This window comes from Schistocerca americana, chromosome 4, assembly GCF_021461395.2.
Source record: "Schistocerca americana isolate TAMUIC-IGC-003095 chromosome 4, iqSchAmer2.1, whole genome shotgun sequence".
Taxonomy (NCBI): Eukaryota; Metazoa; Arthropoda; class Insecta; order Orthoptera; family Acrididae; genus Schistocerca; species Schistocerca americana.
In genome coordinates this window covers 776,928,902-776,953,656 of record NC_060122.1, presented here as the reverse complement: position 1 = coordinate 776,953,656, position 24,755 = coordinate 776,928,902, and the positions used below count along the sequence as shown (strand labels likewise).

The 24,755-nt window shown below is 42.4% G+C and overlaps 1 protein-coding gene across 2 annotated transcripts in view; it reads left to right on the top strand.

Moving 5' to 3' along the window:
• The window catches only part of LOC124612782 (pinin-like), a 110,683-nt gene that overhangs the window by 1,989 nt on the left and 83,939 nt on the right, over positions 1–24,755 (top strand). The gene's annotated exons all lie outside the window — the stretch shown is intronic.

The window sequence follows — 24,755 nt, the reverse complement described above, 5'->3', positions numbered from 1 at the left end:
CGTAAGTCCGCATTTGCCACTTCAACGTATCAAAACATATAAAATGTCGTTTTTACCGAGCCTATAGAGGATATGTATCGGTTTTCCACTTCAATGGAGCCCAGGAACACGCCAACAATAAACTGCTCTTCGAATTCGATTGCACTGATCGACTTTCATCACAGAAAAAGGATACACTTGAATTTCGCAAAACATCCTAAACATGACATAAGATACCATAAATATTTTTCCCTCCAGGTGTAATGTCTATGTGCTTTGTATAAAAATAAATATTGAGGCAGCATTGAAAAGCTTCAGAATATTGAGATAATTTCATCCTGGAGGCACCTTCTGCGCATTATTGTGTTTTTTATGTTTGCCATGTTGATTACAGGCTAATTTGTGCATCGGCGAAAGTAACGGCGTGCTTTGCGCATTGGTATGTTGTTATTACTGTTACGAAATTTCTTTAACATTATTTCGTGTTTTTCATAATGTGGCCTGCATTGTCCCATAATACTACGAAGAGAATTATGTATAAAGTTCACTTAGTAGTTCCCAGAAGTTGATGGTATTCCGCACTTCGTTATCCACAGTGTTCGGTCGATATTTCAGATTTCTTTGTACCGTCGTCCTATGATGTTATCGGTGCAAGAGTTATGTGTATACAAATCCGCTGGCATGTTCTTCACATCACGTTCGAATACTGAGCAATGTACATGCCTCTTATGGACTGCAAATGGCTTTTCTATACATTGTTATTGTTTAAATGTATCAAACAGCAAGAACAGATACTATAAGAATAATGAATGGATAACTACGCATGTTACTTCGGCATTCCGTTATCTCTTGTTTGTTTTTCTTCTGACATGTTCTTTATAGTTTTCTGTGACAACTGATGTCGTCTGCATCACGATGTCTAGTATTAGGAACCTCCACACAAGTATCAGGTATAACGTATCCAATATAAGTCCTGTGCATTTCGACGGTGCTTCTATATTTTTGTTCTCATCCCTTATGCGTTATCAGGCTTGCTTTGAGAAGGTTCGTGCGACCGAAAGGAGACTTTCAGTAAACATTCTATTATCTGCTAAGTTATGGTGGTCGAACATGAAACTAACTGAATACTAGCGTTTAAAATGAAGTGTGTATTTAGTCGTATGTTGCTATTTGAAGAAGGTCATAGACGGCTGCCTCCCATATATTTTTCACTTGAGCTAGTGATCCGTCTGTGAAGATAAATATTACGTCTACTAACTTTTCTGGACTCAAGAGGTGTCCTGGAAACGTGTAAGGCGGCTTGTAGCCCAACTAAGATACATTTTATGTGGTGGATGGAATCCTTAAAGCAACAACACCAAACGAACAATGAAGTTCAGGAATACAACGATTGCAACGAATACCGTATTTTATTTGTCGAGACTAGTTCTACACCTTGTTTAACCATAATTCACTGCCACTCCTTGCAATGAATTTGACGCAATTCTTAATATAACAAAGGCAAAAGCATAAAATAAAAATTTATCAGTTTGTATACTAAGTCATACTTATTAGCAAAACCGATTTAATGTTCCATAGGCAAGTACTCCAATTCTGGAAAACGTATCTACATCGTTTATGTTCAATTGATGCCATGAGAAACAGAGACTTTAGCGCCGGATGAGTAGCTCCGATGAAACATGGGAGACCTTCTTCAAATAGCAGATCCATAAGTCATCATATAATATTTAGTGAAGTAACGAACAAATCAGGACGGTTTGACGAGATTATGACAAAACTGTTGCAGAGCACCGTCAAAAGTGTTCACAGTTGCGACACATCGAGTGGTTTCCATGCACTGTGTAGCTACATAACGAGAGCACATTTCCCTCTAAAAAGGCATAAATCGTACGTGTGGTATCACGCAGAACGTTAATTAGATAGACTTAATTCTTCAGGCGAGACGTATTAAAGAAATGACTGATTGATTGATTGAGAGGGGTTATGGGACCAAACGGCGAGGTCATCAGTCCCCCACGTATTAAGGGAGATGACATGCGTTCGGTTCTGTGCTTCTGCAAATATCTATTATTAAATGCGTCTTTTTTCGAGTAGTATTCACTCGAAGTGATATCATTGACTGTAGATTTGGCTTAAAGTGGATAACAGATTATCTTTCTTATCTGAGATGGATAATGCGAGCTAGAATCACGTAAATAAAGTTCAGTCTTTGTGGTCATCTTACACATTCCGTGCTAAAATCTATAGATGGAAGGTCAACTAGAATCGCTTTTTCAGGCTAGTACATTCACTTTAGTAGGACACTGCAAATATCTGGAGATACTCCAGGATGCTGGAACTCGATAAATGAACGTGTGTTTTAAATTAGTTCTTCATAACATCCCGTCATCCGTGGCAGAATACTGCAGGCTCTTTCCGTGGTTATGGTACAAGATTTCGGGAACAACGGGTAAAGACAAATGTATCCCTGGACCAGAAATGACTGAGTAGGAAGATACCAACAAAAAAATTAGAATTTCACTGCTGAGCTGAAAAAGACAACAGTCCAAGTAGACACATTTTTTCAAAAATTTTATACAACTACGCAACTTGCCTGAGGTGCTAAACTCATAAAAGTTGTTAAAAGTGCATCTTCTAGCGTTTGTGAATGAATGACATTGTCATACAAAATTCTGTAAAAACCGTTCGAACAACCTTGCCATCACTGCGGCTGGACTGAGATCGGAATCGCACTACCCTAAGCTGTAGGCTAACCATTGATACAGCCTTAGGGAACTCCGTGCGTATAAGCATTTCGAGTGGGAAAAGACACACATCTTGCTTATAATGTTGCTGTGGTTTGCAGTCCGGAGACTAGTTTGGTGTAGCTCTTCACGTTACGGTCCTGTGCGAGCATCTTCATCTCCGAAAAACTATTTCAGTCTACATCCCTCTGAATCTGCTAACTGTATTCATCTCTAGGTCTCCCTCTACGATTTAACCCCCCCTCCTCTCCCGCCCACACACTTCCCTCCAATACTAAACTGGTGATCCCTTGATGTCTCAGAAAGTGTCCTGTCAACCGAACTTTTCTTTTGGTCAAGTTGTGCCATAAATTTCTTGTCTCCCCAATTCTATTCAGTACCTCATTAGTTCGGTGGTATACGCATCTGACCTTCAACATGGCTACACTCCAGACAAATTGAGAAAAGGCTTCATAGCATTTAAATTTGTATTTGATGTTAACAAATTTCTCATCTTCAAAAATGCTTTTCTTGCCACTGGTCTACATTTTATGTCCTGCCTACTTCGACCATCATCAGTTATTTTGCTCCCCAAACAGCAAAACTCATCTGTTACTTTAAGTTTCTCAGTTCACCTCAGCATCACCTGATTTAATTAGATTACATTCCATTATCCTAGTTTTCCTTTTATTGATGTTCATCTTATATCCTCCTTTCAAGCCATGTCCATTGCTCTTCCATGTCCTTTGCTATCTCTTATGGAATTACAATGTCATTGGCAAACCTCAAAGTTTTTATTTCTTTTTCCTGAACTGTAATTCCTACTCCAAGTTTTTCTTTGATTTCCTTTACTGCTTGTTTAATGTACAGACCGAATAACATCGGGGATAGACTACAACCCTGTCTCACTCCCTTCTCAACCACTCCTTCCCTTTCATGCTCCTCGACCCTTATTACTACCGTCTGGTTTCTGTACATGTTCTCAATAGTCTTTCGTTTCCTGTATTTTAGCCCTATCACCTACAGAAATTTGAAGGAATATTCCAGTCAACACTGTCAAAAGCTTTCTCTAAGTCTACACATGCTATAAACGTAGGTTTGCCTTTCCTTAACCTATTTTCTAAGACAACTCATAGGGTCAGTATTACCTCGCGTGTTCCCACATTTCTTCGGAGTCCTAACTGATCTTCCCCGAGGTCGGTTTCTACCAGTGTTTCCATTCTTCTGTAAGGAATTCGTGTTAGTATTTTGCAACTATGACTTACTAAACTGACAGTAAAATTTTCACACCTGTCAGCAACTGCTTTCCTAGGAAATACAATTATTACATTCTTCTTGAAGTCTGAAGGTATTTCGCCCGTCTCGTACATCTTGCACACCAAACGGAAGGCTATCAGTAGTTCTGAGGAATATCGTATACTCCCGGGCCTTGTTTCGACTTGGAGGCAAATAAATAAATAAATCTCCTCGCAGTGTCATATCGCTCATCTCATCTTCGTCTACGTCCACTTCCTATTTTATAATACTGTCTTCAAGTTTATCTCCCTTGCATAGACCCTCTATATACTCCTTTTACCTTTCAGCTTTTCCTTCTTTGCTTAGAACTGGTTCCCCAACTGAGCTCTTGATATTCATTCAGCTACTCCTCTTTTCGCCAAATGCCACTTTAATTTTCGTGTTTGTAGTATGTTCCTTTCTCCTAGTGAAATATGCTTCTAAACCCTTACATCTGTCTTCTAGCCATCCCTGCTTAGTCATTTTGCGTTTCCTGTCAACTGCTTAGCAAATTTGCTCTTCCTGTCAGTCTGATTTTTTTAAACATTTGTATTATCTTCCGTCTGCTTCTTTTGCTGGATTCTTGTATTTTTCTCCTTTCATCAGCTAAATTCAATATCTCTTGTGTTATCTACGGATAGGCCTTGTCTTTTTACCTATTTGATCCATTCCTTTCCCCTGTTGTAGTCAACCGTTGCTCAGTGCTCCCTCTGAAACTCTCAGCAACCTCTGGTTCTTTTAACTTATTCATGTCCCATATCCTTAATTTCCTATCTTTTTTTGAATTTCTTCAGTTTCGATCTACAGTTCATGTTGAATAAATTGTGGTCAGAGTAGTACACATCTGCCAGTGGAAATGTTTTAAAATTTAAAACCTGGTTTCTAAATCTCTACTTTACTATTATATAATCAGTCTGAAACCTTCCAATGTCTCCAGATCGATTCCACATATACAGCCTTCTTTTGTGATTCTTAAATCAAGTGTTGGCAAAGAGTAAGTTGTGCTCTTTCATTCCCTCCCCCCAGTCCATATTTACTTACTGTTTTTCTCTTCTATTGCTTTCTCTACTATCGAATTCCAATCCCCCGTCACTATTAAATTTTCGTCTCCCTTAACTGTCTGAAAAATTTCTTTTACCTCATCATACATTTCTTTAATATCTTCATCGTCTGCGAAACTATTTGACATATAAAGCTGTACTACTGTGGTGGGCGTGGGCTTTTTGTCTATCTTGGCTACAATAAGGCGTTTACTATGTTGTTCATAGTAGCTTACCCACGTTCCTATTTTCTTATTCATTATTAAATCTACTGCTGCATTACCCCTATTTGATTTTGTATTTATAGCCCTGAATTCAACTGACCAGAAGTCCTGTTCCTCTTGCTACCGAACTTCAAAAATTCCCATTATATCGAACTTTAATCTATCCATTTTCCTTTTCAAATTTTCTAACCTACATGCCCGATTAAGGGATCTAACATTCCACGCTCCGATCCATAGAATGCCAGTTTTGTTTCTTCTGATATCGACGTCCTCCTGAATAGTCCCCGCCGGAGATCCGAAAGTGGGACTATTTTACCTCCGGAATATTTTACGCAAGAGGACGCCATCATCATTTAACCATATCGTGCAGCTGGATGCCCTCGGGAAAAATTACGGCTGTAATCTCCCATAGCTTTCAGCCGTTCGAAGTACTGGCACAACGACGCCGTTATAATAACAAGTTAACAATTATGGTAATATTTCCGCAGCACCGGGTACACACATAAAAAGTAACGCCAGAAAAATTGTCATGTGAAACGTTTTGCGCAGTTAGTAAAATATTTATTTGAGATCTGACCTTTAAACTGAAAACTGCAAATGGTTGGCAAACCAAATATTCATATCAATTCATTGTAAAAGTTCAGTTGTTTTTCTTATATTGGTGACTTATGCAGTGCTAACAACAACATAAATGCACACATACGTGGTTAAATGAAAATTTTTCCGATTTCAAAAGTTTTCTGATCTGGTTTCATTGGTTTTTCCTCATTATAATTGAGTGAATGATGACCGAAAAAGCGGATAAACGTTTGAAGAAGTTAGAGTTCATTATATGTAATATAGAATCACTCAGAGAGACGGTGATTTTGGGAACAGACAAGGACATTTGTCTGTTTCTTTTCATGTTTTTCAGGCGTTTCAATCTCTGTAAGAATTGGAAAGAGCGAATGTTCCTTCTACCAAGTTGCAAGTATCGTCAGTCAAAGTTTGAGATTTTCTACCGCAGTGATTTTCAGCCCAAACATTCCCCTTCCACTAGGAACCATTTGAAACCAACAGTGATTGGTGCTAGAGGATCACTACTCGTTTTTCTTTACTGCTAGAGCAGTGCCGTCAAATCAAGTAAGGAATACGAGTAATATTGATTTGTGAACAAGAGAAAATACCTCGGCTTGCTACAAATGTGCTTTGCGAGATGCATAAAATTAATCATCAGAAACTGACAGTGCGAACAATTAATTTACCGTGTCACAATGCAATTATCCAACAAAATCAAAGCTGTGGGGTTAACAGAAACTGAAATGCCACTTGGAAAAGAAGTTGACAGAGATGGACGGCCTGTATTCCCATAAGAATTTGTTAGCGTTGGAAATCTTACACATAGCCTCCTCTGCTAGTGCTTCCACGTGTCACCTGTGAGTGGTTATCACACGTTAATGTGACTGGACCGTGTATATTTTTCTCTTTTTTTACGGTGAGTGTCCCTGATACGGACTATTGTGCAAAGGGATGAACTGATTGATATTTTCCGAGACACAGACGTCAAGTACTGGAGAAACTGCAGCAAGACACGTGTTGTTATCTATTTATTAATTTGGCTTCTAGCGACTCAAATATTAGCACAAGATGTGCATGTAAACAGCCTCAGGCAAGAATTAGAAAACATAAACAGCTCAGCAAACGGGTAATACAACATCATTTTTCTTTACCCTTGAACGTTTTTATATCCACTTCTTTCACGAGCAGATGACTTAGACCCTCATACTTTGTAGTATAGGCTCTAACCCTGATGATGATGATGAGACGTCTCGTGACTGATTCCAGTAACCTCGAAAGCACTGGGTGCCACCTGAACAACTCTACAGTGGCATCATAACATACTGCAATTGGTTGGAGGTTCTTCCAAGATGCGCAAATCCTTGATAATGGTGTCGCAAATGTCCTATATGAATTGAAAATTCATAACTTAGAGATGCGAATATGTATCCACATCTCCACAGAGTTTTTTCAACAATCAATCGGAGCTATGACACGCAGAATTTTGTACGAAAAGCATAGGTCGCCTTTCTTTTGCTGTCTGTGAATGAAGAGTGAAGAGTTGCACCTGATCGGATAGTAGATTCCTGAACCTTTTTTTTTTTTTTTTTTTTGTCATCAGTCTACTGACTGGTTTGATGCGGCCCGCCACGAATTCCTGTGCTAACCTCTTCATCTCAGAGTAGCACTTGCAACCTACGTCCTCAATTATTTGCTTGACGTATTCCAATCTCTGTCTTCCTCTACAGTTTTTGCCCTCTACAGCTCCCTCTAGTACCATGGAAGTCATTCCCTCATGTCTTAGCAGATGTCCTATCATCCTGTCCCTTCTCCTTTCAGTGTTTTCCACATATTCCTTTCCTCTCCGATTCTGCGTAGAACCTCCTCATTCCTTACCTTATCAGTCCACCTAATTTTCAACATTCGTCTATAGCACCACATCTCAAATGCTTCGATTCTCTTCTGTTCCGGTTTTCCCACAGTCCATGTTTCACTACCATACAATGCTGTACTCCAGACGTACATCCTCAGAAATTTCTTCCTCAAATTAAGGCCGGTATTTGATATTAGTAGACTTCTCTTGACCAGAAATGCCTTTTTTTCCATAGTGAGTCTGCTTTTGATGTCCTCCTTGCTCCGTCCGTCATTGGTTATTTTACTGCCTAGGTAGCAGAATTCCTTAACTTCATTGACTTCGTGACCATCAATCCTGATGTTAATTTTCTGGCTGTTCTCATTTCTACTACTTCTCATTACCTTCGTCTTTCTCCGATTTAATCTCAAACCGTACCGTGTACTCATTAGACTGTTCATTCCGTTCAGCAGATCATTTAATTCTTCTTCACTTTCACTCAGGATAGCAATGTCATCAGCGAATCGTATCATTGATATCCTTTCACCTTGTATTTTAATTCCACTCCTGAACCTTTCTTTTATTTCCATCATTGCTTCCTCGATGTACAGATTGAAGAGTAGGGGCGAAAGGCTACAGCCTTGTCTAACACCCTTCTTAATACGAGCACTTCGTTCTTGATCGTCCACTCTTATTATTCCATCTTGGTTGTTGTACGTATTGTATATGACCCGTCTCTCCCTATAGCTTACCCCTACTTTTTTCAGAATCTCGAACAGCTTGCACCATTTTATATTGTCGAACGCTTTTTCCAGGTCGACAAATCCTATGAAAGTGTCTTGATTTTTCTTTAGCCTTGCTTCCATTATTAGCCGTAACGTCAGAATTGCCTCCCTCGTTCCTTTACTTTTCCTAAAGCCAAACTGATCGTCACCTAGCGCATTCTCAATTTTCTTTTCCATTCTTCTGTATATTATTCTTGTAAGCAGCTTCGATGCATGAGCTGTTAAGCTGATTGTGCGATAATTCTCGCACTTGTCAGCTCTTGCCGTCTTCGGAATTGTGTGGATGATGCTTTTCCGAAAGTCAGATGGTATGTCGCCAGACTCATATATTCTACACACCAACGTGAATAGTCGTTTTGTTGCCACTTCCCCAATGATTTTAGAAATTCTGATGGAATGTTATCTATCCCTTCTGCCTTATTTGACCGCAAGTCCTCCAAAGCTCTTTTAAATTCCGATTCTAATACTGGATCCCCTATCTCTTCTAAATCGACTCCTGTTTCTTCTTCTATCACATCAGACAAATCTTCACCCTCATAGAGGCTTTCCATGTATTCTTTCCACCTATCTGCTCTCTCCTCTGCATTTAACAGTGGAATTCCCGTTGCACTCTTAATGTTACCACTGTTGCTTTTAATGTCACCAAAGGTTGTTTTGACTTTTCTGTATGCTGAGTCTGTCCTTCCGACAGTCATATCTTTTTCGATGTCTTCACATTTTTCCTGCAGTCATTTCGACTTAGCTTCCCTGCACTTCCTGTTTATTTCATTCCTCAACGACTTGTGTTTCTGTATTCCTGATTTTCCCGGAACGTGTTTGTACTTCCTCCTTTCATCAATCAACTGAAGTATTTCTTCTGTTACCCATGGTTTCTTCGCAGCTACCTTCTTTGTACCTATGTTTTCCTTCCCAACTTCTGTGATGGCCCTTTTTAGAGATGTCCATTCCTCTTCAACTGTACTGCCTACTGCGCTATTCCTTATTGCTGTATCTATAGCGTTAGAGAACTTCAAACGTATCTCGTCATTCCTTAGTACTTCCGTATCCCGCTTCTTTGCGTATTGATTCTTCCTGACTAATGTCTTGAACTTCAGCCTACTCTTCATCACTACTATATTGTGATCTGAGTCTATATCTGCTCCTGGGTACGCGTTACAATCCAGTATCTGATTTCGGAATCTCTGTCTGACCATGATGTAATCTAATTGAAATCTTCCCGTATCTCCCGGCCTTTTCCAAGTATACCTCCTCCTCTTGTGATTCTTGAACAGGGTATTCGCTATTACTAGCTGAAACTTGTTACAGAACTCAATTAGTCTTTCTCCTCTTTCATTCCTTGTCCCAAGCCCATATTCTCCTGTAACCTTTTCTTCTACTCCTTCCCCTACAACTGCATTCCAGTCGCCCATGACTATTAGATTTTCGTCCCCCTTTACATACTGCATTACCCTTTCAATATCCTCATACACTTTCTCTGTCTGTTCATCTTCAGCTTGCGACGTCGGCATGTATACCTGAACTATCGTTGTCGGTGTTGGTCTGCTGTCGATTCTGATTAGAACAACCCGGTCACTGAACTGTTCACAGTAACACACCCTCTGCCCTACCTTCCTATTCATAACGAATCCTACACCTGTTATACCATTCTCTGCTGCTGTTGATATTACCCGATACTCATCTGACCAGAAATCCTTGTCTTCCTTCCACTTCACTTCACTGACCCCTACTATATCTAGATTGAGCCTTTGCATTTCCCTTTTCAGATTTTCTAGTTTCCCTACCACGTTCAAGCTTCTGACATTCCACGCCCCGAATCGTAGAATGTTATCCTTTCGTTGATTATTCAATCTTTTTCTCATGGTAACCTCCCCCTTGGCAGTCCCTTCCCGGAGATCCGAATGGGGGACTATTCCGGAATCTTTTGCCAATGGAGAGATCATCATGACACTTCTTCAATTACAGGCCACATGTCCTGTGGATACACGTTACGTGTCTTTAATGCAGTGGTTTCCATTGCCTTCTGCATCCTCATGCCGTTGATCATTGCTGATTCTTCCACCTTTAGGGGCAATTTCCCACCCGTAGGACAAGAGAGTGCCCTGAACCTCTATCCGCTCCTCCGCCCTATTTGACAAGGCCGTTGGCAGAATGAGGCTGACTTCTTATGCCAGAAGTCTTCGGCCGCCAATGCTGATTATTTATCAAAATTTAGGCAGTGGCGGGGATCGAACCCGTGACCGAAGGCGTTTTGATTTTGAATCACCTTAGGCGCTGAAAATCGACGGCAGACAAATGAGGGTTCGTATTTCATACACTGTAATCGATCTGCATGAGCGTAAACTAAATGTTTATGAAATATTTATAATGACAACTAGTTCCAAAGTTTCAACGAAGTCTAACCCCGCCATCCTCGTGTACCAAAGCGTGCTGCGAATCATGGGGTCAGGTGACCCTTCCTCTCGCTTCGTATTTCAAAAATAGTCGCAGTCCTGCGCCCATGTTCCGAGCGGTGAGTTAAGGAACATGTGTTGGGCACTGGTTCCTGTTCACCCATAAAGGGTATACGTTTCTGGCAGTGGCATGTGTCGTGGGTCCGCCATCTGATTGCGTTCAATTACGCTGGCATCGTGGCCGACTGCCTCATCGACAGCTGGTTGAAACTTTGATGACGTCAAGGTCCGAACCGTTTCTCCTCACCTTGGCGACAGGAAGTTGACTCTCACATCAAATACTATACAGATGTAGCACTCCACTGTTCATTATCCCAAGCCATCGCAGCTGCTGGTGAATCTTCCGGTTCGTATAGTCGTGGCCAATGAAACTTCTTCATTCCTGTTGTATCGTCCAGAGCTATGTTGGATATGAGGTGCTCCTGCCACCGCTGAGACTTGCGGCGGATCATTATGGTGATAAAATGGAAACACTTTGTAGTAGATTCTTCCTCGTTTCTCGTTAGATTTTTCTTCGCAGATAGAAAATAATTTTTTATAAATAATGGTAGTCTGTTGGAAAAAGTTAATGTTTTGTAAAATCTTACGGTAGAAGCAGTACATGTCGGTGTTAAACACAAGATAGCTTGTTCGGTCAACTTAATTTGTAAGGATTTCTTGCTCCGCGAAAACTGAGGCATTCTTTATATTATGATTAAGTGTCAGCTTTATTTATCATTCTAGTTGCTGATGGCTAGGTTACTGCTTACTGATCCTAACACAAAGTCCACTGAGCAGTACTAAAGAAACTAATAGTGAACTACCAACAGCGTCACATATCCTAATAATAATTTCGTATGTCCCAATGGCCAGATGCAAATCTTGCAATAGGATGTGACTAGCGTGTCTCTAATGAACTCTGTTGTAAAACGGTGGAGAGGAGACCTACAGTTTAACGTGGAAAACAAACCACGCTTTGTTCCCGGCGACTTTTCCCGTCACGGATGATTGGAGGCCAGATTACAGACAGAGTGAGAATTTCCATGGTCCGACCGGTATTCCACACACTAGCCTCCCGGTTTCCAGACCACTCGCTGTACCACTGGACCATCAGACCCGACTCATGGCCTCAGTACTCGAGACAATGCGGCGAAGTTTGTTTGAATAAAAATTACACTAGTGCAAAGTCTAGCGACAACATAATCTACCCGCTGCCATCCTGCCTTCCGTTTCTGGCCATATCCGAAAGACTGAACTCTCTTTCACCAACCGTTTGTGAATCCCTACCGAACTAAAAGACGATAGAGACATTATTTATGGAGTCAGACTGAGTTACGAAAAAAAAACCTTACTACGGAGTGTAATGACATTTTCTTGCAATTGATACCGTTTTGTTCGCGTTTGACACACAGTGGCCGTTAACAAAGCTAACAATTCAGGAAAGCAACATGGTTCAGATGGCTCTAAGCACTATGGGACTTCACATCTGAGGTCATCATCTCCTAGACTTAGAACTAATTAAACCTAACTAACCTAAGGACATCACACACATCCATGCCGGAGGCGGGATTCGAACGTGCGACCGCAGCAGCAGCGAGGTTCCGGACTGAAGCGCCTAGAACCGCTCGGTCACAGCGGCCGGCTGAGTAAAGCAAGACTGAGACTCTTTCTACATTACTCTTTTCTTCTACTAAAGGCTATTCACTTGACGTGGGACCTCATACTCCAGACAAAATATTCCCTACGTCAGCAACGGTAGTTGTGCGGTGGATTGCTAAGCGGAGGACACGGGTTCGATTCCTAGCCGGATCGGGGAATTTCTTCGCTCGGGGACTGTGTGTTACGTTGTCCTTACACTCGTATCGTCAGAATTGCGCCGTTGAGCTGGCTGAAGGGCAAGACCCGTAAGCCAATAAATTGGACAAGAGCAGTGTTCGGGTTCGACATCCGTTTCAGCAGCACAGCGTTAACCTGCCGTATGTGGTGTTCACAGCTGAGACGCCAACGCTTTATTATTAAGAGGGAACGTGCGCGAAAGTGACCACAACTGTGAAAAACTTTTCATTGGGCCTTCATTTACTACATGGTATTGATATTTCAATTCCTGACTACTATGTTCCAATTCTAGTCTTAAGTGTGATAGACGTAAGGACTAACAAAAGCCTTAACGACTCACGCACATTTGTTCTTCTGTATTTACTCATATTGTTTATTTCTGCGGCGGGTTCTTCCAGTTTTATGGAGTCACAATGTGGGGAATACAGGGCGAGTCAAAAGTCATTGGACACCTTCATAAGTTGGAAGATTAAAGGGAAAATTGAAATGTGGTGATGGGAACATAGGTTTGACGCTGGGCCGCAACTTTTGGAGTGATTGTCATTCATGCCCGCCATCTTGAGATCCGCCATTTTGGATTGAAGTCATTTTTTTTTAAATGGGAAGGGGGGTGTGTGACACATCAAATAACACTCGCTTGAGCTCTGGAATTTATTGGTGTAAGTTGTTTTTGTCTATCTTGTACAGTTTAGAAGTTATTAATGTTCAAAGTTGGGAAATTACCTTCATACCGACTGCTACAACACATGTTCTACGTGTTGTCCATCCCGTGCAATGCACAACTGTAGTCGCCGCAACCACCCTGACTGCACACGGAGGAGAGTGTCTCCTGCAATTTGGTCACAGGCGAGTTGTATGCGTTCCTCGAGGGGACATCTTAAGCAGATAGTGTATGCTGAGAACATCCGTGATTTGAGACACCTGGATACATACAAGATAACGGAAGAAGTCAATTATATTCGATAACAAGATTAATGCTGAACATACTATAAAATGGGACAAGGAGATATGGTCTCCAGTAAGAAAGGCAAATGGAAGATTTAGATTTGTAGGAAGATGCAGTGCAGCCGCGTGGGATAACCGCGCGGTCTCAAGCGTTTAGGTCTTTGCACGGTAGGCGCGGTTGCCCCCCCCCCCCTCCCCTCCCCCACCGTTGAGGTTCGAGGTTCAAGTCCTCCCCTCGGGCATGAGTGTGTCTGTTGTCCTTAGCGTAAGTTAGTTGAAGTTCAATTAAGCGATTTAGTAGTGTGTAAGCTTAGGGACCGATGACCTCAGCAGTTTGACCTCGTAAGACCTTATAAAAAAAAGATGCAGTGCACCTCTAAAGAAAATCTCTTGCAACGAATTCTGGAATTGACCAAGCGTTTTTAGGTCTTATCATGTCAGCGTTACAGCATACATCGAAAGAATTGAGAGACTTACTCCTGGAATCGTAACGAGAAGGTATGAAAGTGAAGCAGAAGTGCTCGAGAAACGTACAGGAGTGTCTTCGGAAGAATGGTGACATCGTCTGCACGAAGCGCTTTTGCAGCAGGCTGTCTGCAACTCCGGTACACACTGGAATAGCGTTGTACGAGGGTAATCCCAAAAGTAAGGTCTCCTATTTTTTATAAGTACATAGGCCTGTTTATTTCTACAATGGTTTACATCAGTTTACAGCTCGAACATTTAGCTATTTTTAGACATAAATACCATTTATGTCGATGCATTTTTGTAGACGCTGTGGCAGCTTTTTTTATGCCCATGTAATACCAGCTCGTCGCCACGCTGTCCAGAAAGTTTTGATCCTCTTCTTTCACCTAGTCGTCGGAGCTGAATCGTTTCCCAGCCAAAAGTTCTTTTGACCTAGACAAGAGGTGATAGTCACTGGGCGCCAAGTCAGGACTATAGGGTGGGTGGGTGATTATGGTCCACTAAAACTGTGGCAGGAGAGCAACGGTTTGCCGAGCGAAGTGGGCTAGTGTTGTCATGGAGAATGTGTACACCCTTGATCAACATTCCTCTTCTCCGGTCCTAAATTGCCCGTTTGGGTTTTTTTCAGAGTCTCTACCCGTCAGCGTTTATTGTGGTCCCAGCCATTCAGCTCCGACGACGAGGTGAAAGAAGAGGTTCATAACTTTCTGAACAGCATGGCGTTCTGCTGGAATGACATGGGCATACGAAAACTGCCACAGCGTCTACATAAATGCATCGACACAAATGGTGATTATGTCGAAAAATTGCTAAATGTTCAAGCTTTAAACTGATGTAAACCATTGTAGAAACAAACAGGTTTGTGCACTTACAAAAAAATAGGAGACCTTACTTTTGGGATTACCCTCGGAGCACACGACTACAAGAGGCAAAACAAAATGGCGCAGCATATATCCATTTTATCAGACATGTACCCATCAACAAACAAAAAGTTAGTTACGTTACTTTTCATTGGGGGTGAAAATTAAAACTTTACGAAAACCCGTAGTAAAACGACGTCTTTGCATATGCTTTAACTGGCAGGCACATTATAGGAGTTGCAGAAACACGCAACTTCGTTGAACTGTACCATGTTGCTACGTCCTATCAGTGTCTCTTAAGTGTGAAAGACTCTCCCCGCCCCTCTCCCCCCTCTCACTCTCTTTCTCTCCCTCTCTATCTGTCTCTTTCTCTCTCTCTCTCTCTTTGTCTGTATCGTCAGGATTCCTGTCTCAACGAGCGGAGAATCCAGTGGAGAGGCGCTGACGCAATGAGGTGAAGCCTCTACGCAGAATATCGTTGACCCCACTGGAGGCAAGGAAACCACCGAGGCGACGCACCGGCTGCCTCATTTCGCGGCACGCAGGAGGCTTGATTTTCCTCTCGAGCGGCCGACCTTGTAGGTTGCGATGCCTGGTGAAGACAGGTTTTCCTCGATGCAGTCTCTGCACGTTCGGAAGTGTAAGAAAAAAGTCGTCCGGGCAAGGTTCCCCGGACCTTGAGGGATCCCCGCACGCCTCCGATGTAAGTAGGGAATTTTCTGGGCGTGTCCTATAGCCATCAGTGATTGCAAATTTTGCTCCTAGTAATCACCGACGCTTAAAAAAGAACGAAATTAGGTAAGGTCTTGCTACAGAAACTTTTATCAAGGATCTTTTATTCGCAAATGTGATCCTGTGGCTGAACATTGAATCACGTTATCGAAACTATCAAACAGAACTACATTGATTATAGCTACAGAATTCAACTTTTATTTAAAAGCAGCCTTGATCGCAGTCGATGTTAACTTTGACCGGTTTCGGCCATTTAAATACGAGCCATCACCAGAGTTTGCAGTGTAAAAACAAAAGTAACGGTGCTATATTACATAGGAAGCCAAACTTGTAAAAGTATAGTCTAAAACGGTGTATCGTTACCCATTTGGGTGACGGCGATGGCACCTTACCCGTTGTGGATGCCTCAGTCACTGTAACTGACGCTGATGTCTAAGCAGCCACGAGTTATATAGGATAGGGCGCTCCACAACTTAACGCATCGCCGGCAGCCAATGGGGAACAACGTACATATCATTTGACTCTTCATTCTTAAATACTTATCTTTCAAATTTAACTAATCAAATAACGAGTTTATATTTATTTGTGGTTCATAATCTATGTTACAGCCAGACTCTTAAAGTGCTTGACAGAGTAGTGTAATTCGTTAACTGAGATCCAGAGTGCGGTCTGAATGACGGCACTCTGTTGCTATAATCAATGTAGTTCTATAGCTACTGATAATTATTCACAATGAAACCAAATGTATGGCGTATTAATATGAAATTATACATATTGACTTATCTGTATTGGTAGTCAGTTATTTGAAATCTTCAAAAAAAATTTAAAAAAAAACGCTAGGAACAACTATATACATCGTTGTATATGTGTGCCATCTCTTGGTGCCTGCAATAACATAATAGGACGCCGTTTCCACTGAGACATCCAGGTTGATATGCTGTCAGTTGCCAAAGATGTACTTGATGCTTAACAGTGGAGATCGATATCTCTCACCAAAGATAAAAGGCTCCTTTAAAGTCAGTACCGCTATTAGACTGTTGTTTATTTACAGTGTTACATTCACACTTACACAATCGTGATTTCGGCTTCAAAGTGCCATTATAAAGTGTTTTAAGTGTTATAAATTGCCTAAGATGGCATACTGTCGTATTAAAATACGCTATTGGATATATTGTCTAAGAGTCGATATTTCTGGCAGAGCCTACCGCTTTGTTTCGCTACTGAGTACACCATCTTCACTGAATGACAGTTGGCTAAACTGTCATTTAGTCAAGATGGGGTACCCGTAACGGTATAGGTTGAAAAAAATCGATTTTCTGTTTTCATCATATTTCGATAGATTGTTTTATTTTAGTACTCTGAAAAGGATTTTGCTGAAAAAATTTTTTTGGAGCATTTAAAGAGCATTTTACTACCATGTGCATTTATGTGCCACGACCACTTTTCTGTCACCCACTGTCAACCCACCCGCTGTCAACTCTAAGCCATATGGAGATGCCATTATTAGCAAAATAGAATGTGTAGGCCATTTTCAAAAACTTTTGGGAACAAGGCTGAGAAAATTGTTGATATGATAGGAAAAAAATTAGAAGATGGTAAATTGTTGACCGGTCATGGTCGGTTAACTAAAACTGAAATAGAAAACTTACAGGTATACTATGGGCAGGCAATTAGGAGAAATAAAGAGAGTTGTTTGGGCCATATTCTTCCATAAGTCCTCTACTGATGATAAGCCATGTCATGGATTCTGAACTTCAGGAGAAAATTCGTGGTGCAAATACAATAGGGCTCAGGCAACTGGAGATCTTATTCTCACCAGCTTTCTTCTCCTGCTGGTGTTATTACAGCAATTAAACCTATTTTCAGAGACTTGGCTCATCCTGACCTTCTAAGGAAATGTCTGCATGAGCAGGCACAGAACCCAAACGAATGTTTCAACGTCATAATTTGGAACCGCCTTCCTAAAACTGTACTCGTAGGCATGCATACTATGAAACTAGGAGCTCATGATGCTGTTATTACATTCAGTTGTGGTAATATTGGAAAGTGTTGGGTACTGAAAAAGCTGGGAATTAATCTAGGTGAAAATATGATCACTGGGCTGCAACATTGCGATAAAATGAGGATAGCCGATGCAGACAGTCTGCATCTAATATGGCCAAGAAAGCAAGACAAACATCCAGGAAGGTGAGAAAGAAGCTGGAAGACTTGCTAGAGGCCAAAGAAGGGCCATCATATGCAACAGGACAATTTGAATTAACTGTAAGTAACAAATTTCAAAAGTTTTTTCTTTAAAGTCATTTTCCCACTAACTAAAATTTTCAGTACATATGCCCCATTATATCAGAAAGTATCATAGATAAATGAATGAAATTTTCAGAGACTCTGCATAACACACACACACACACACACACACACACACACACACACACACACACCTCTGTTCCACTCTCGGATCGCGCGACGCAAAAACGAATGTCTGAACACCTCATTACGAGCTCTAATTTCCCTTATCTTTGAATGATGATGATTCAGATTTGAAAGTTGGTGGCAGTAATATAGACTATGCTCCACATCCTTGGCGAAGATCGGATTTCGGGATTTAATGAGCAGCCCCTTCCGTTACGCGTTGTCCATCTGCAAGTGTGTCTCGCGATGGCTAAATGTACCAGTGACGAATCTTGCCACTCTTCTTTGGACCTTCTCAATCTCTTGAATCAGACCCAACTGGTAAGGGTCCTTACAGACGAACAATACTCTAAGACTGGAGAAACTAACGTGTTGCAAGTTATTTCCTTTGTTGAAGGACTGCATCTCTTCAGCATTTTACCAATAAACCGCAATCTAGAGTTGACCTTGCCCGTTACTTGTGTAATCTTATCATTCCATTTGAGATCATTTCGAATAGTCACACCCAGATACTTGACGGATGTTACCGCTTCCAAAGACTGGACATCAATGGGGTTTTCGCCTTGTTGTTTGAATGCCAATGGATTTCATACACCGTACTGGACATTTAATGTGTAGTGTTTGTGATCTGTCCGTATTTTTGCTCACCCCTTGTAACTTACGCAAATCTTTCTGCTTTTAGGATAATGATTTGGTAAGGCTGACCCATACGAAAATTTAAGTAACTATACTGCTAGAAAGGAACAGTGTAAATTATCTAAAGTAACTATAATATTACCAGTGAAGCTCCTTATACACACATCAAGAAAAGTTTTGCATTTCCCTGGTTCCCAGGGCTCCTGAAGACATACATTGACTGTGGATATTGTATCACAGACACAGTTCGTTTGACTGTTCAGAGATGTTCCTAAACCCGCCCAAAGATGTAAACAACCATGCATGAGCAGCGGCTATTAGATGGAGGGGGTCCAACAAGTGATCAGTTCAAGTCATTCCACGAGGAAGGAGGTAAACGGCTCGTGTTTTCTGTAGTTCAACCATGCCTAGTCGGTCAATGCCGCGGTTGGATTACGTCCCCATTGTTCCTTTGTGCCAGGAAGGGCTCTGAACAAGGGAAGTGTGCAGGCGTCTCGGATTGAACCAAAGCGATGTTGTTCGGACATGGAGGAGATACAGAGAGACAGGAACTGTCGATGACGTGCCTCGCTGAGGCCGCCCAAGGGCTACTACTGCAGTGGATGACCGCTACCTAGGATTATGGCTCGGAGGAACCATGACAGCAACGCCACCATGTTGAATAATGCTTTCCGTGTAGCCACAGAACGTCGTTACGACTCAAACTGTGCGTAATAGACTGCATGATGCGCAACTTCACTCCCGACGTCCATGACAAGGACCGTCTTTGCCACCACGACACCATGCAGCGCGATACAAATGGGCCCAACAACATGCCGAATGGACTGTTTGGGATTGGCATCACGTTCCCTTCACCGGTGAGTGTTGCATATGCCTTCAACCAGACTATCGTCGGAGACGTTTTTGGAGGTAACCCGGTCAGGCTGAACGCCTTAGACACACTGTCCAGCGAGTGCAGCAAGGTGGAGGTTCCCTGCTGTTTTGGGGTGGCATTATATGGGGAAGACGTACACAGCTGGTGGTCATGGAAAGCGCCGTAACGGCTGTACGATACGTGAATGCCATCCTCCGGCCGATAGTGCAACCATATTGGCAGCATATCGGCGAGGAATTCGTTTTCATGGACGACATTTCGCGCCCCCATAGTGAAAATCTTGTTAATGACTTCCTTCAGCCGGCCGGTGTGGTCGAGCGGTTCTAAGCGCAACAGTCTGGAACCGCGCGACCGATAAGGTCGCAGGTTCGAATCCTGCCTCGAGCATGGATGTGTGTGATGTCCTTAGGATAGTTAGGTTTAAGTAGTTCTAACTTCTAGGGGACTGATGACCTCAGAAGTTAAGTCCCATAGTGCTCAGAGCCATTTGAGCCACTTCCTTCAGGATAACGACATCGCTCGACTAGAGTGGCCAGCATTTTCTCCAGACATGAACCATTTGGAACATGCCTGGGATAGGTTGAAAGGCGCTGTTAATGGACGACGTGACCCACCAACCACTCTGAGGGATCTACGCCGAATCGCCGTTGAGGAGTGGGACAATCTGGACCATCAGTGCCTTCATGAACCTGTGGATAGTATGCCATGACGAATACAGGCATGCATCAATGCATGAGGAGGTGCTACTGGGTATTAGAGGTATCAGTGTGTACAGAAGTCTGGATCACCATCTCTGAAGGTGTCGCTGCATGGTGGTACAACATGCAATTAATGATTTTCATTAGCAATAAAAGGGGCGGAAATGATATTTATGTTGATCTCTACTCCAATTTTCTGTACAGGTTCCGGAACTCTCGGAACCGAGGTGATGCAAAACATTTTTGATGTGTGTAGTTTGCGCAACTGTTGCTTGGTATTGTAATACACTCCTGGAAATGGAAAAAAGAACACATTGACACCGGTGTGTCAGACCCACCATACTTGCTCCGGACACTGCGAGAGGGCTGTACAAGCAATGATCACACGCACGGCACAGCGGACACACCAGGAACCGCGGTGTTGGCCGTCGAATGGCGCTAGCTGCGCAGCATTTGTGCACCGCCGCCGTCAGTGTCAGCCAGTTTGCCGTGGCATACGGAGCTCCATCGCAGTCTTTAACACTGGTAGCATGCCGCGACAGCGTGGACGTGAACCGTATGTGCAGTTGACGGACTTTGAGCGAGGGCGTATAGTGGGCATGCTGGAGGCCGGGTGGACGTACCGCCGAATTGCTCAACACGTGGGGCGTGAGGTCTCCACAGTACATCGATGTTGTCGCCAGTGGTCGGCGGAAGGTGCACGTGCCCGTCGACCTGGGACCGGACCGCAGCGACGCACGGATGCACGCCAAGACCGTAGGATCCTACGCAGTGCCGTAGGGGACCGCACCGCCACTTCCCAGCAAATTAGGGACACTGTTGCTCCTGGGGTATCGGCGAGGACCATTCGCAACCGTCTCCATGAAGCTGGGCTACGGTCCCGCATACCGTTAGGCCGTCTTCCGCTCACGCCCCAACATCGTGCAGCCCGCCTCCAGTGGTGTCGCGACAGGCGTGAATGGAGGGACGAATGGAGACGTGTCGTCTTCAGCGATGAGAGTCGCTTCTGCCTTGGTGCCAATGATGGTCGTATGCGTGTTTGGCGCCGTGCAGGTGAGCGCCACAATCAGGACTGCATACGACCGAGGCACACAGGGCCAACACCCGGCATCATGGTGTGGGGAGCGATCTCCTACACTGGCCGTACACCACTGGTGATCGTCGAGGGGACACTGAATAGTGCACGGTACATCCAAACCGTCATCGAACCCATCGCTCTACCATTCCTAGACCGGCAAGGGAACTTGCTGTTCCAACAGGACAATGCACGTCCGCATGTATCCCGTGCCACCCAACGTGCTCTAGAAGGTGTAAGTCAACTACCCTGGCCAGCAAGATCTCCGGATCTGTCCCCCATTGAGCATGTTTGGGACTGGATGAAGCGTCGTCTCACGCGGTCTGCACGTCCAGCACGAACGCTGGTCCAACTGAGGCGCCAGGTGGGAGTGGCATGGCAAGCCGTTCCACAGACTACATCCAGCATCTCTACGATCGTCTCCATGGGAGAATAGCAGCCTGCATTGCTGCGAAAGGTGGATATACACTGTACTAGTGCCGACATTGTGCATGCTCTGTTGCCTGTGTCTATGTGCCTGTGGTTCAGTCAGTGTGATCATGTGATGTATCTGACCCCAGGAATGTGTCAATAAAGTTTCCCCTTCCTGGGACAATGAATTCACGGTGTTCTTATTTCAATTTCCAGGAGTGTATGTTCCCTTCATCAAGATGAGGAAGGTTGAAATGAATGCAATTATTAACTGGTAATGATTCGTCTCCAGCTCGCAATATAGTAGAAAATCGTTGATTGTAACCGTCCCTTTCATGATCGGGTTGGCTGGTTCAGTAAAGTGAAGAATGATTTTGTTGACGAAACATTGTTTCCTTTTAGCTAGGTTACTTCTTAAACCTTGATCTTGTGTACTGGTATCTCCTGAGCAGACGGTATAAATGGACCCCTGTGTGCTCAATATTTATGGCACAATACCGAGCATTGCGTATAATCTTTACCGTCTGAGGTTAGTATTGGCGGTTTGCGTGACGTGGTGAAGAAGACTGTAGAGCTTTAAAAAGTATTCGCGCCGGTTCAATAAACTGTGTAACAAGTTATTGCACAATACACGACTGTTCCTGCAAAGACCGAGACGAATTCAATTCGCTCAAAACGAACTTCCACAAAGAATTCAAAAAAGTAAGCGACAAAAGATCAGGACTTTGGATGGAAGATGCATATAAAAGCACCATACGGTAACTTGAGAACTGAAATTCCTGATTGGGTCAGGAAACGCAAGATATCTAGTTGTTAATAAAAGTAGATGAAAGTGAAATAATCAAGTCACGGCCGTAAACAGAGGTATTTGTTTGACTAGTAGCGCCTCTCGGAATTGACTTGTGTGAGGTCGGATCAGATTTATTTAGTTTTTATTTATTTATTTATTTATTTTTCAACAGTTCCCATTGCACACACATAAGATCACGTAAGCTTAAAATCAGTAATCAGAAAATGATTGTTTTATTCCGTTTGAAACGGAAACAGTTCTTACAGCAGAGAAATACAGCACATGTACACAATAAATTACGCAATCACTTGTTTAATTTGTAGTTAGTTGTTGGCTTGGTTTGTGAATCTGTGCTGCCATGATGGGCCCCTAGTACACTGAAATGTTCACTGAAAGTTTTCCGTAATTTCTGCTACTGTTTCGAAATGGAAGCAACTCAGTTGCACTATGTACGATTTCCACATTGTCGAGTGCCGATATGTTTGGTATGGAGACAGACTTCTAACAGACACATCCCGTTCTCAAACACTGCGCAATATTATTCTGCCGTTCTTGGTCTCGTACCTCGAAGTGATCAGCTTAGCGCTGGCAGGAGCGTTAATATCCTCTCGATCTTGAAACGCATCTGCGTGACCTTCCGAGGCCATGCGGTTGTCGCGTGGTCGGCGGGCTGGTCAAACAGGTTCCTCAGGTGCCGGAGGTAGCGTATTAGTTGAACGACCCCGTTTTTCCGCCATTGTTAAGGGGCTTCGGAACGCCCTATACTTGCAATGTTAAAATAACGCTTATAAATTACATCTTTCCTCACAAAGTATTTGAGGTAGGAAGTTGAACTTTTTACAGATTATTTATTGGAATATGGGCTACAACTTAACACAGGGATTTTACAAATTTTAGTTCAGTTGTTAAAGATGATTTTTTTTCAATTTTAATGAAAATTCACAACATTTTTTTGCAATTTTTTATTTATATATTCAAAAATATACAGTTTTTTGGAAAAAGGCTGTGTTAAATTATGCAGAAGGTACTGTGTAACATTTACTGAAAGTTTTAAACAAATATGTTTGGAAGATCCTTAGAAAACATGTAATTAGTATGAGAAAATAAAAGTTTTGGGAATCGAGCGACAAAGATTGGATTAACTTTTTAGTGCATTCCAGGTCCATAGGATGGATTATCTTCTTCCTCTGCAAACTCCTCCTCCAGCTTCCTCTTGTTCCTCCTCCTGTTTACTCTTGCTTGTATTTCTAGATTCTTTACAGCCCTGTCTGCAGCCCGAAGGCGTTCCTTGTCTAAAGCAAGCATCGCTCGTTGTTGTGTTCGTAGATTTTGCTACCATTTTCTTCAGTTGCAGTTACTGCAACACTGTTCCAAAAGGTGGTCATGTATGAACACTTATCACATTTCAGTTGTATTTCACTAGCAAGTCCTACGTGCTTTATTATGGAGAGTTCCAGACCAACTTCACTACAATGAATACATCATACACAGTTTGAAAAAATTCCTTTGAGAACCGACATATCAAATATTTCATTCACATCCGATTCGCCCATAAAACATTCATCGTTTTCACTCATTGAACCAAGCTTCTTCTGTGAAGTATTTTCTTTCCCACTTTGACTGCTATGGGCAGGTGTACTTGAGAGGTTAGGTTCACTCACTTGGTTATCGTCTTTATTGTTTACAGTAATAACACATACCTTTGGCTTTCCAACCTTTCTCCTTTTCTTAAAAGCCTTCAGAGGATTTCTAATAACTTTACTTTTACTCATTATTATACTTCAGCAAAACAGAGACTCAAGAAACAGAATTAATTACGAATATTTTCGAGATAACGACAGAGTAAATAAACATGAAACAATCGACAATTACACCAGCGATATGTATTGAACCATCACAGGTTAGCCACAACACATACTTTTCTCACATCACTAAAATGTACCTGATGAACACGGACGTTAATAATAACAACATTTGACAGCAGTTTAACGGCGCCGCAGTGGGTCACGCACATGTAGAACACATTTCAAAAAAAATTTAAAAATAGTTGTAGTCTTCGGAATTGAATAAATTATATATCTATTAAAAGGTAATAGTCTGTAGATTCAGAAAACGCAAAAAAGTAAAAATTGAACTTTTCATGATTTTGAGCCTTTCCGGAGCCCCTTAAAGGCACA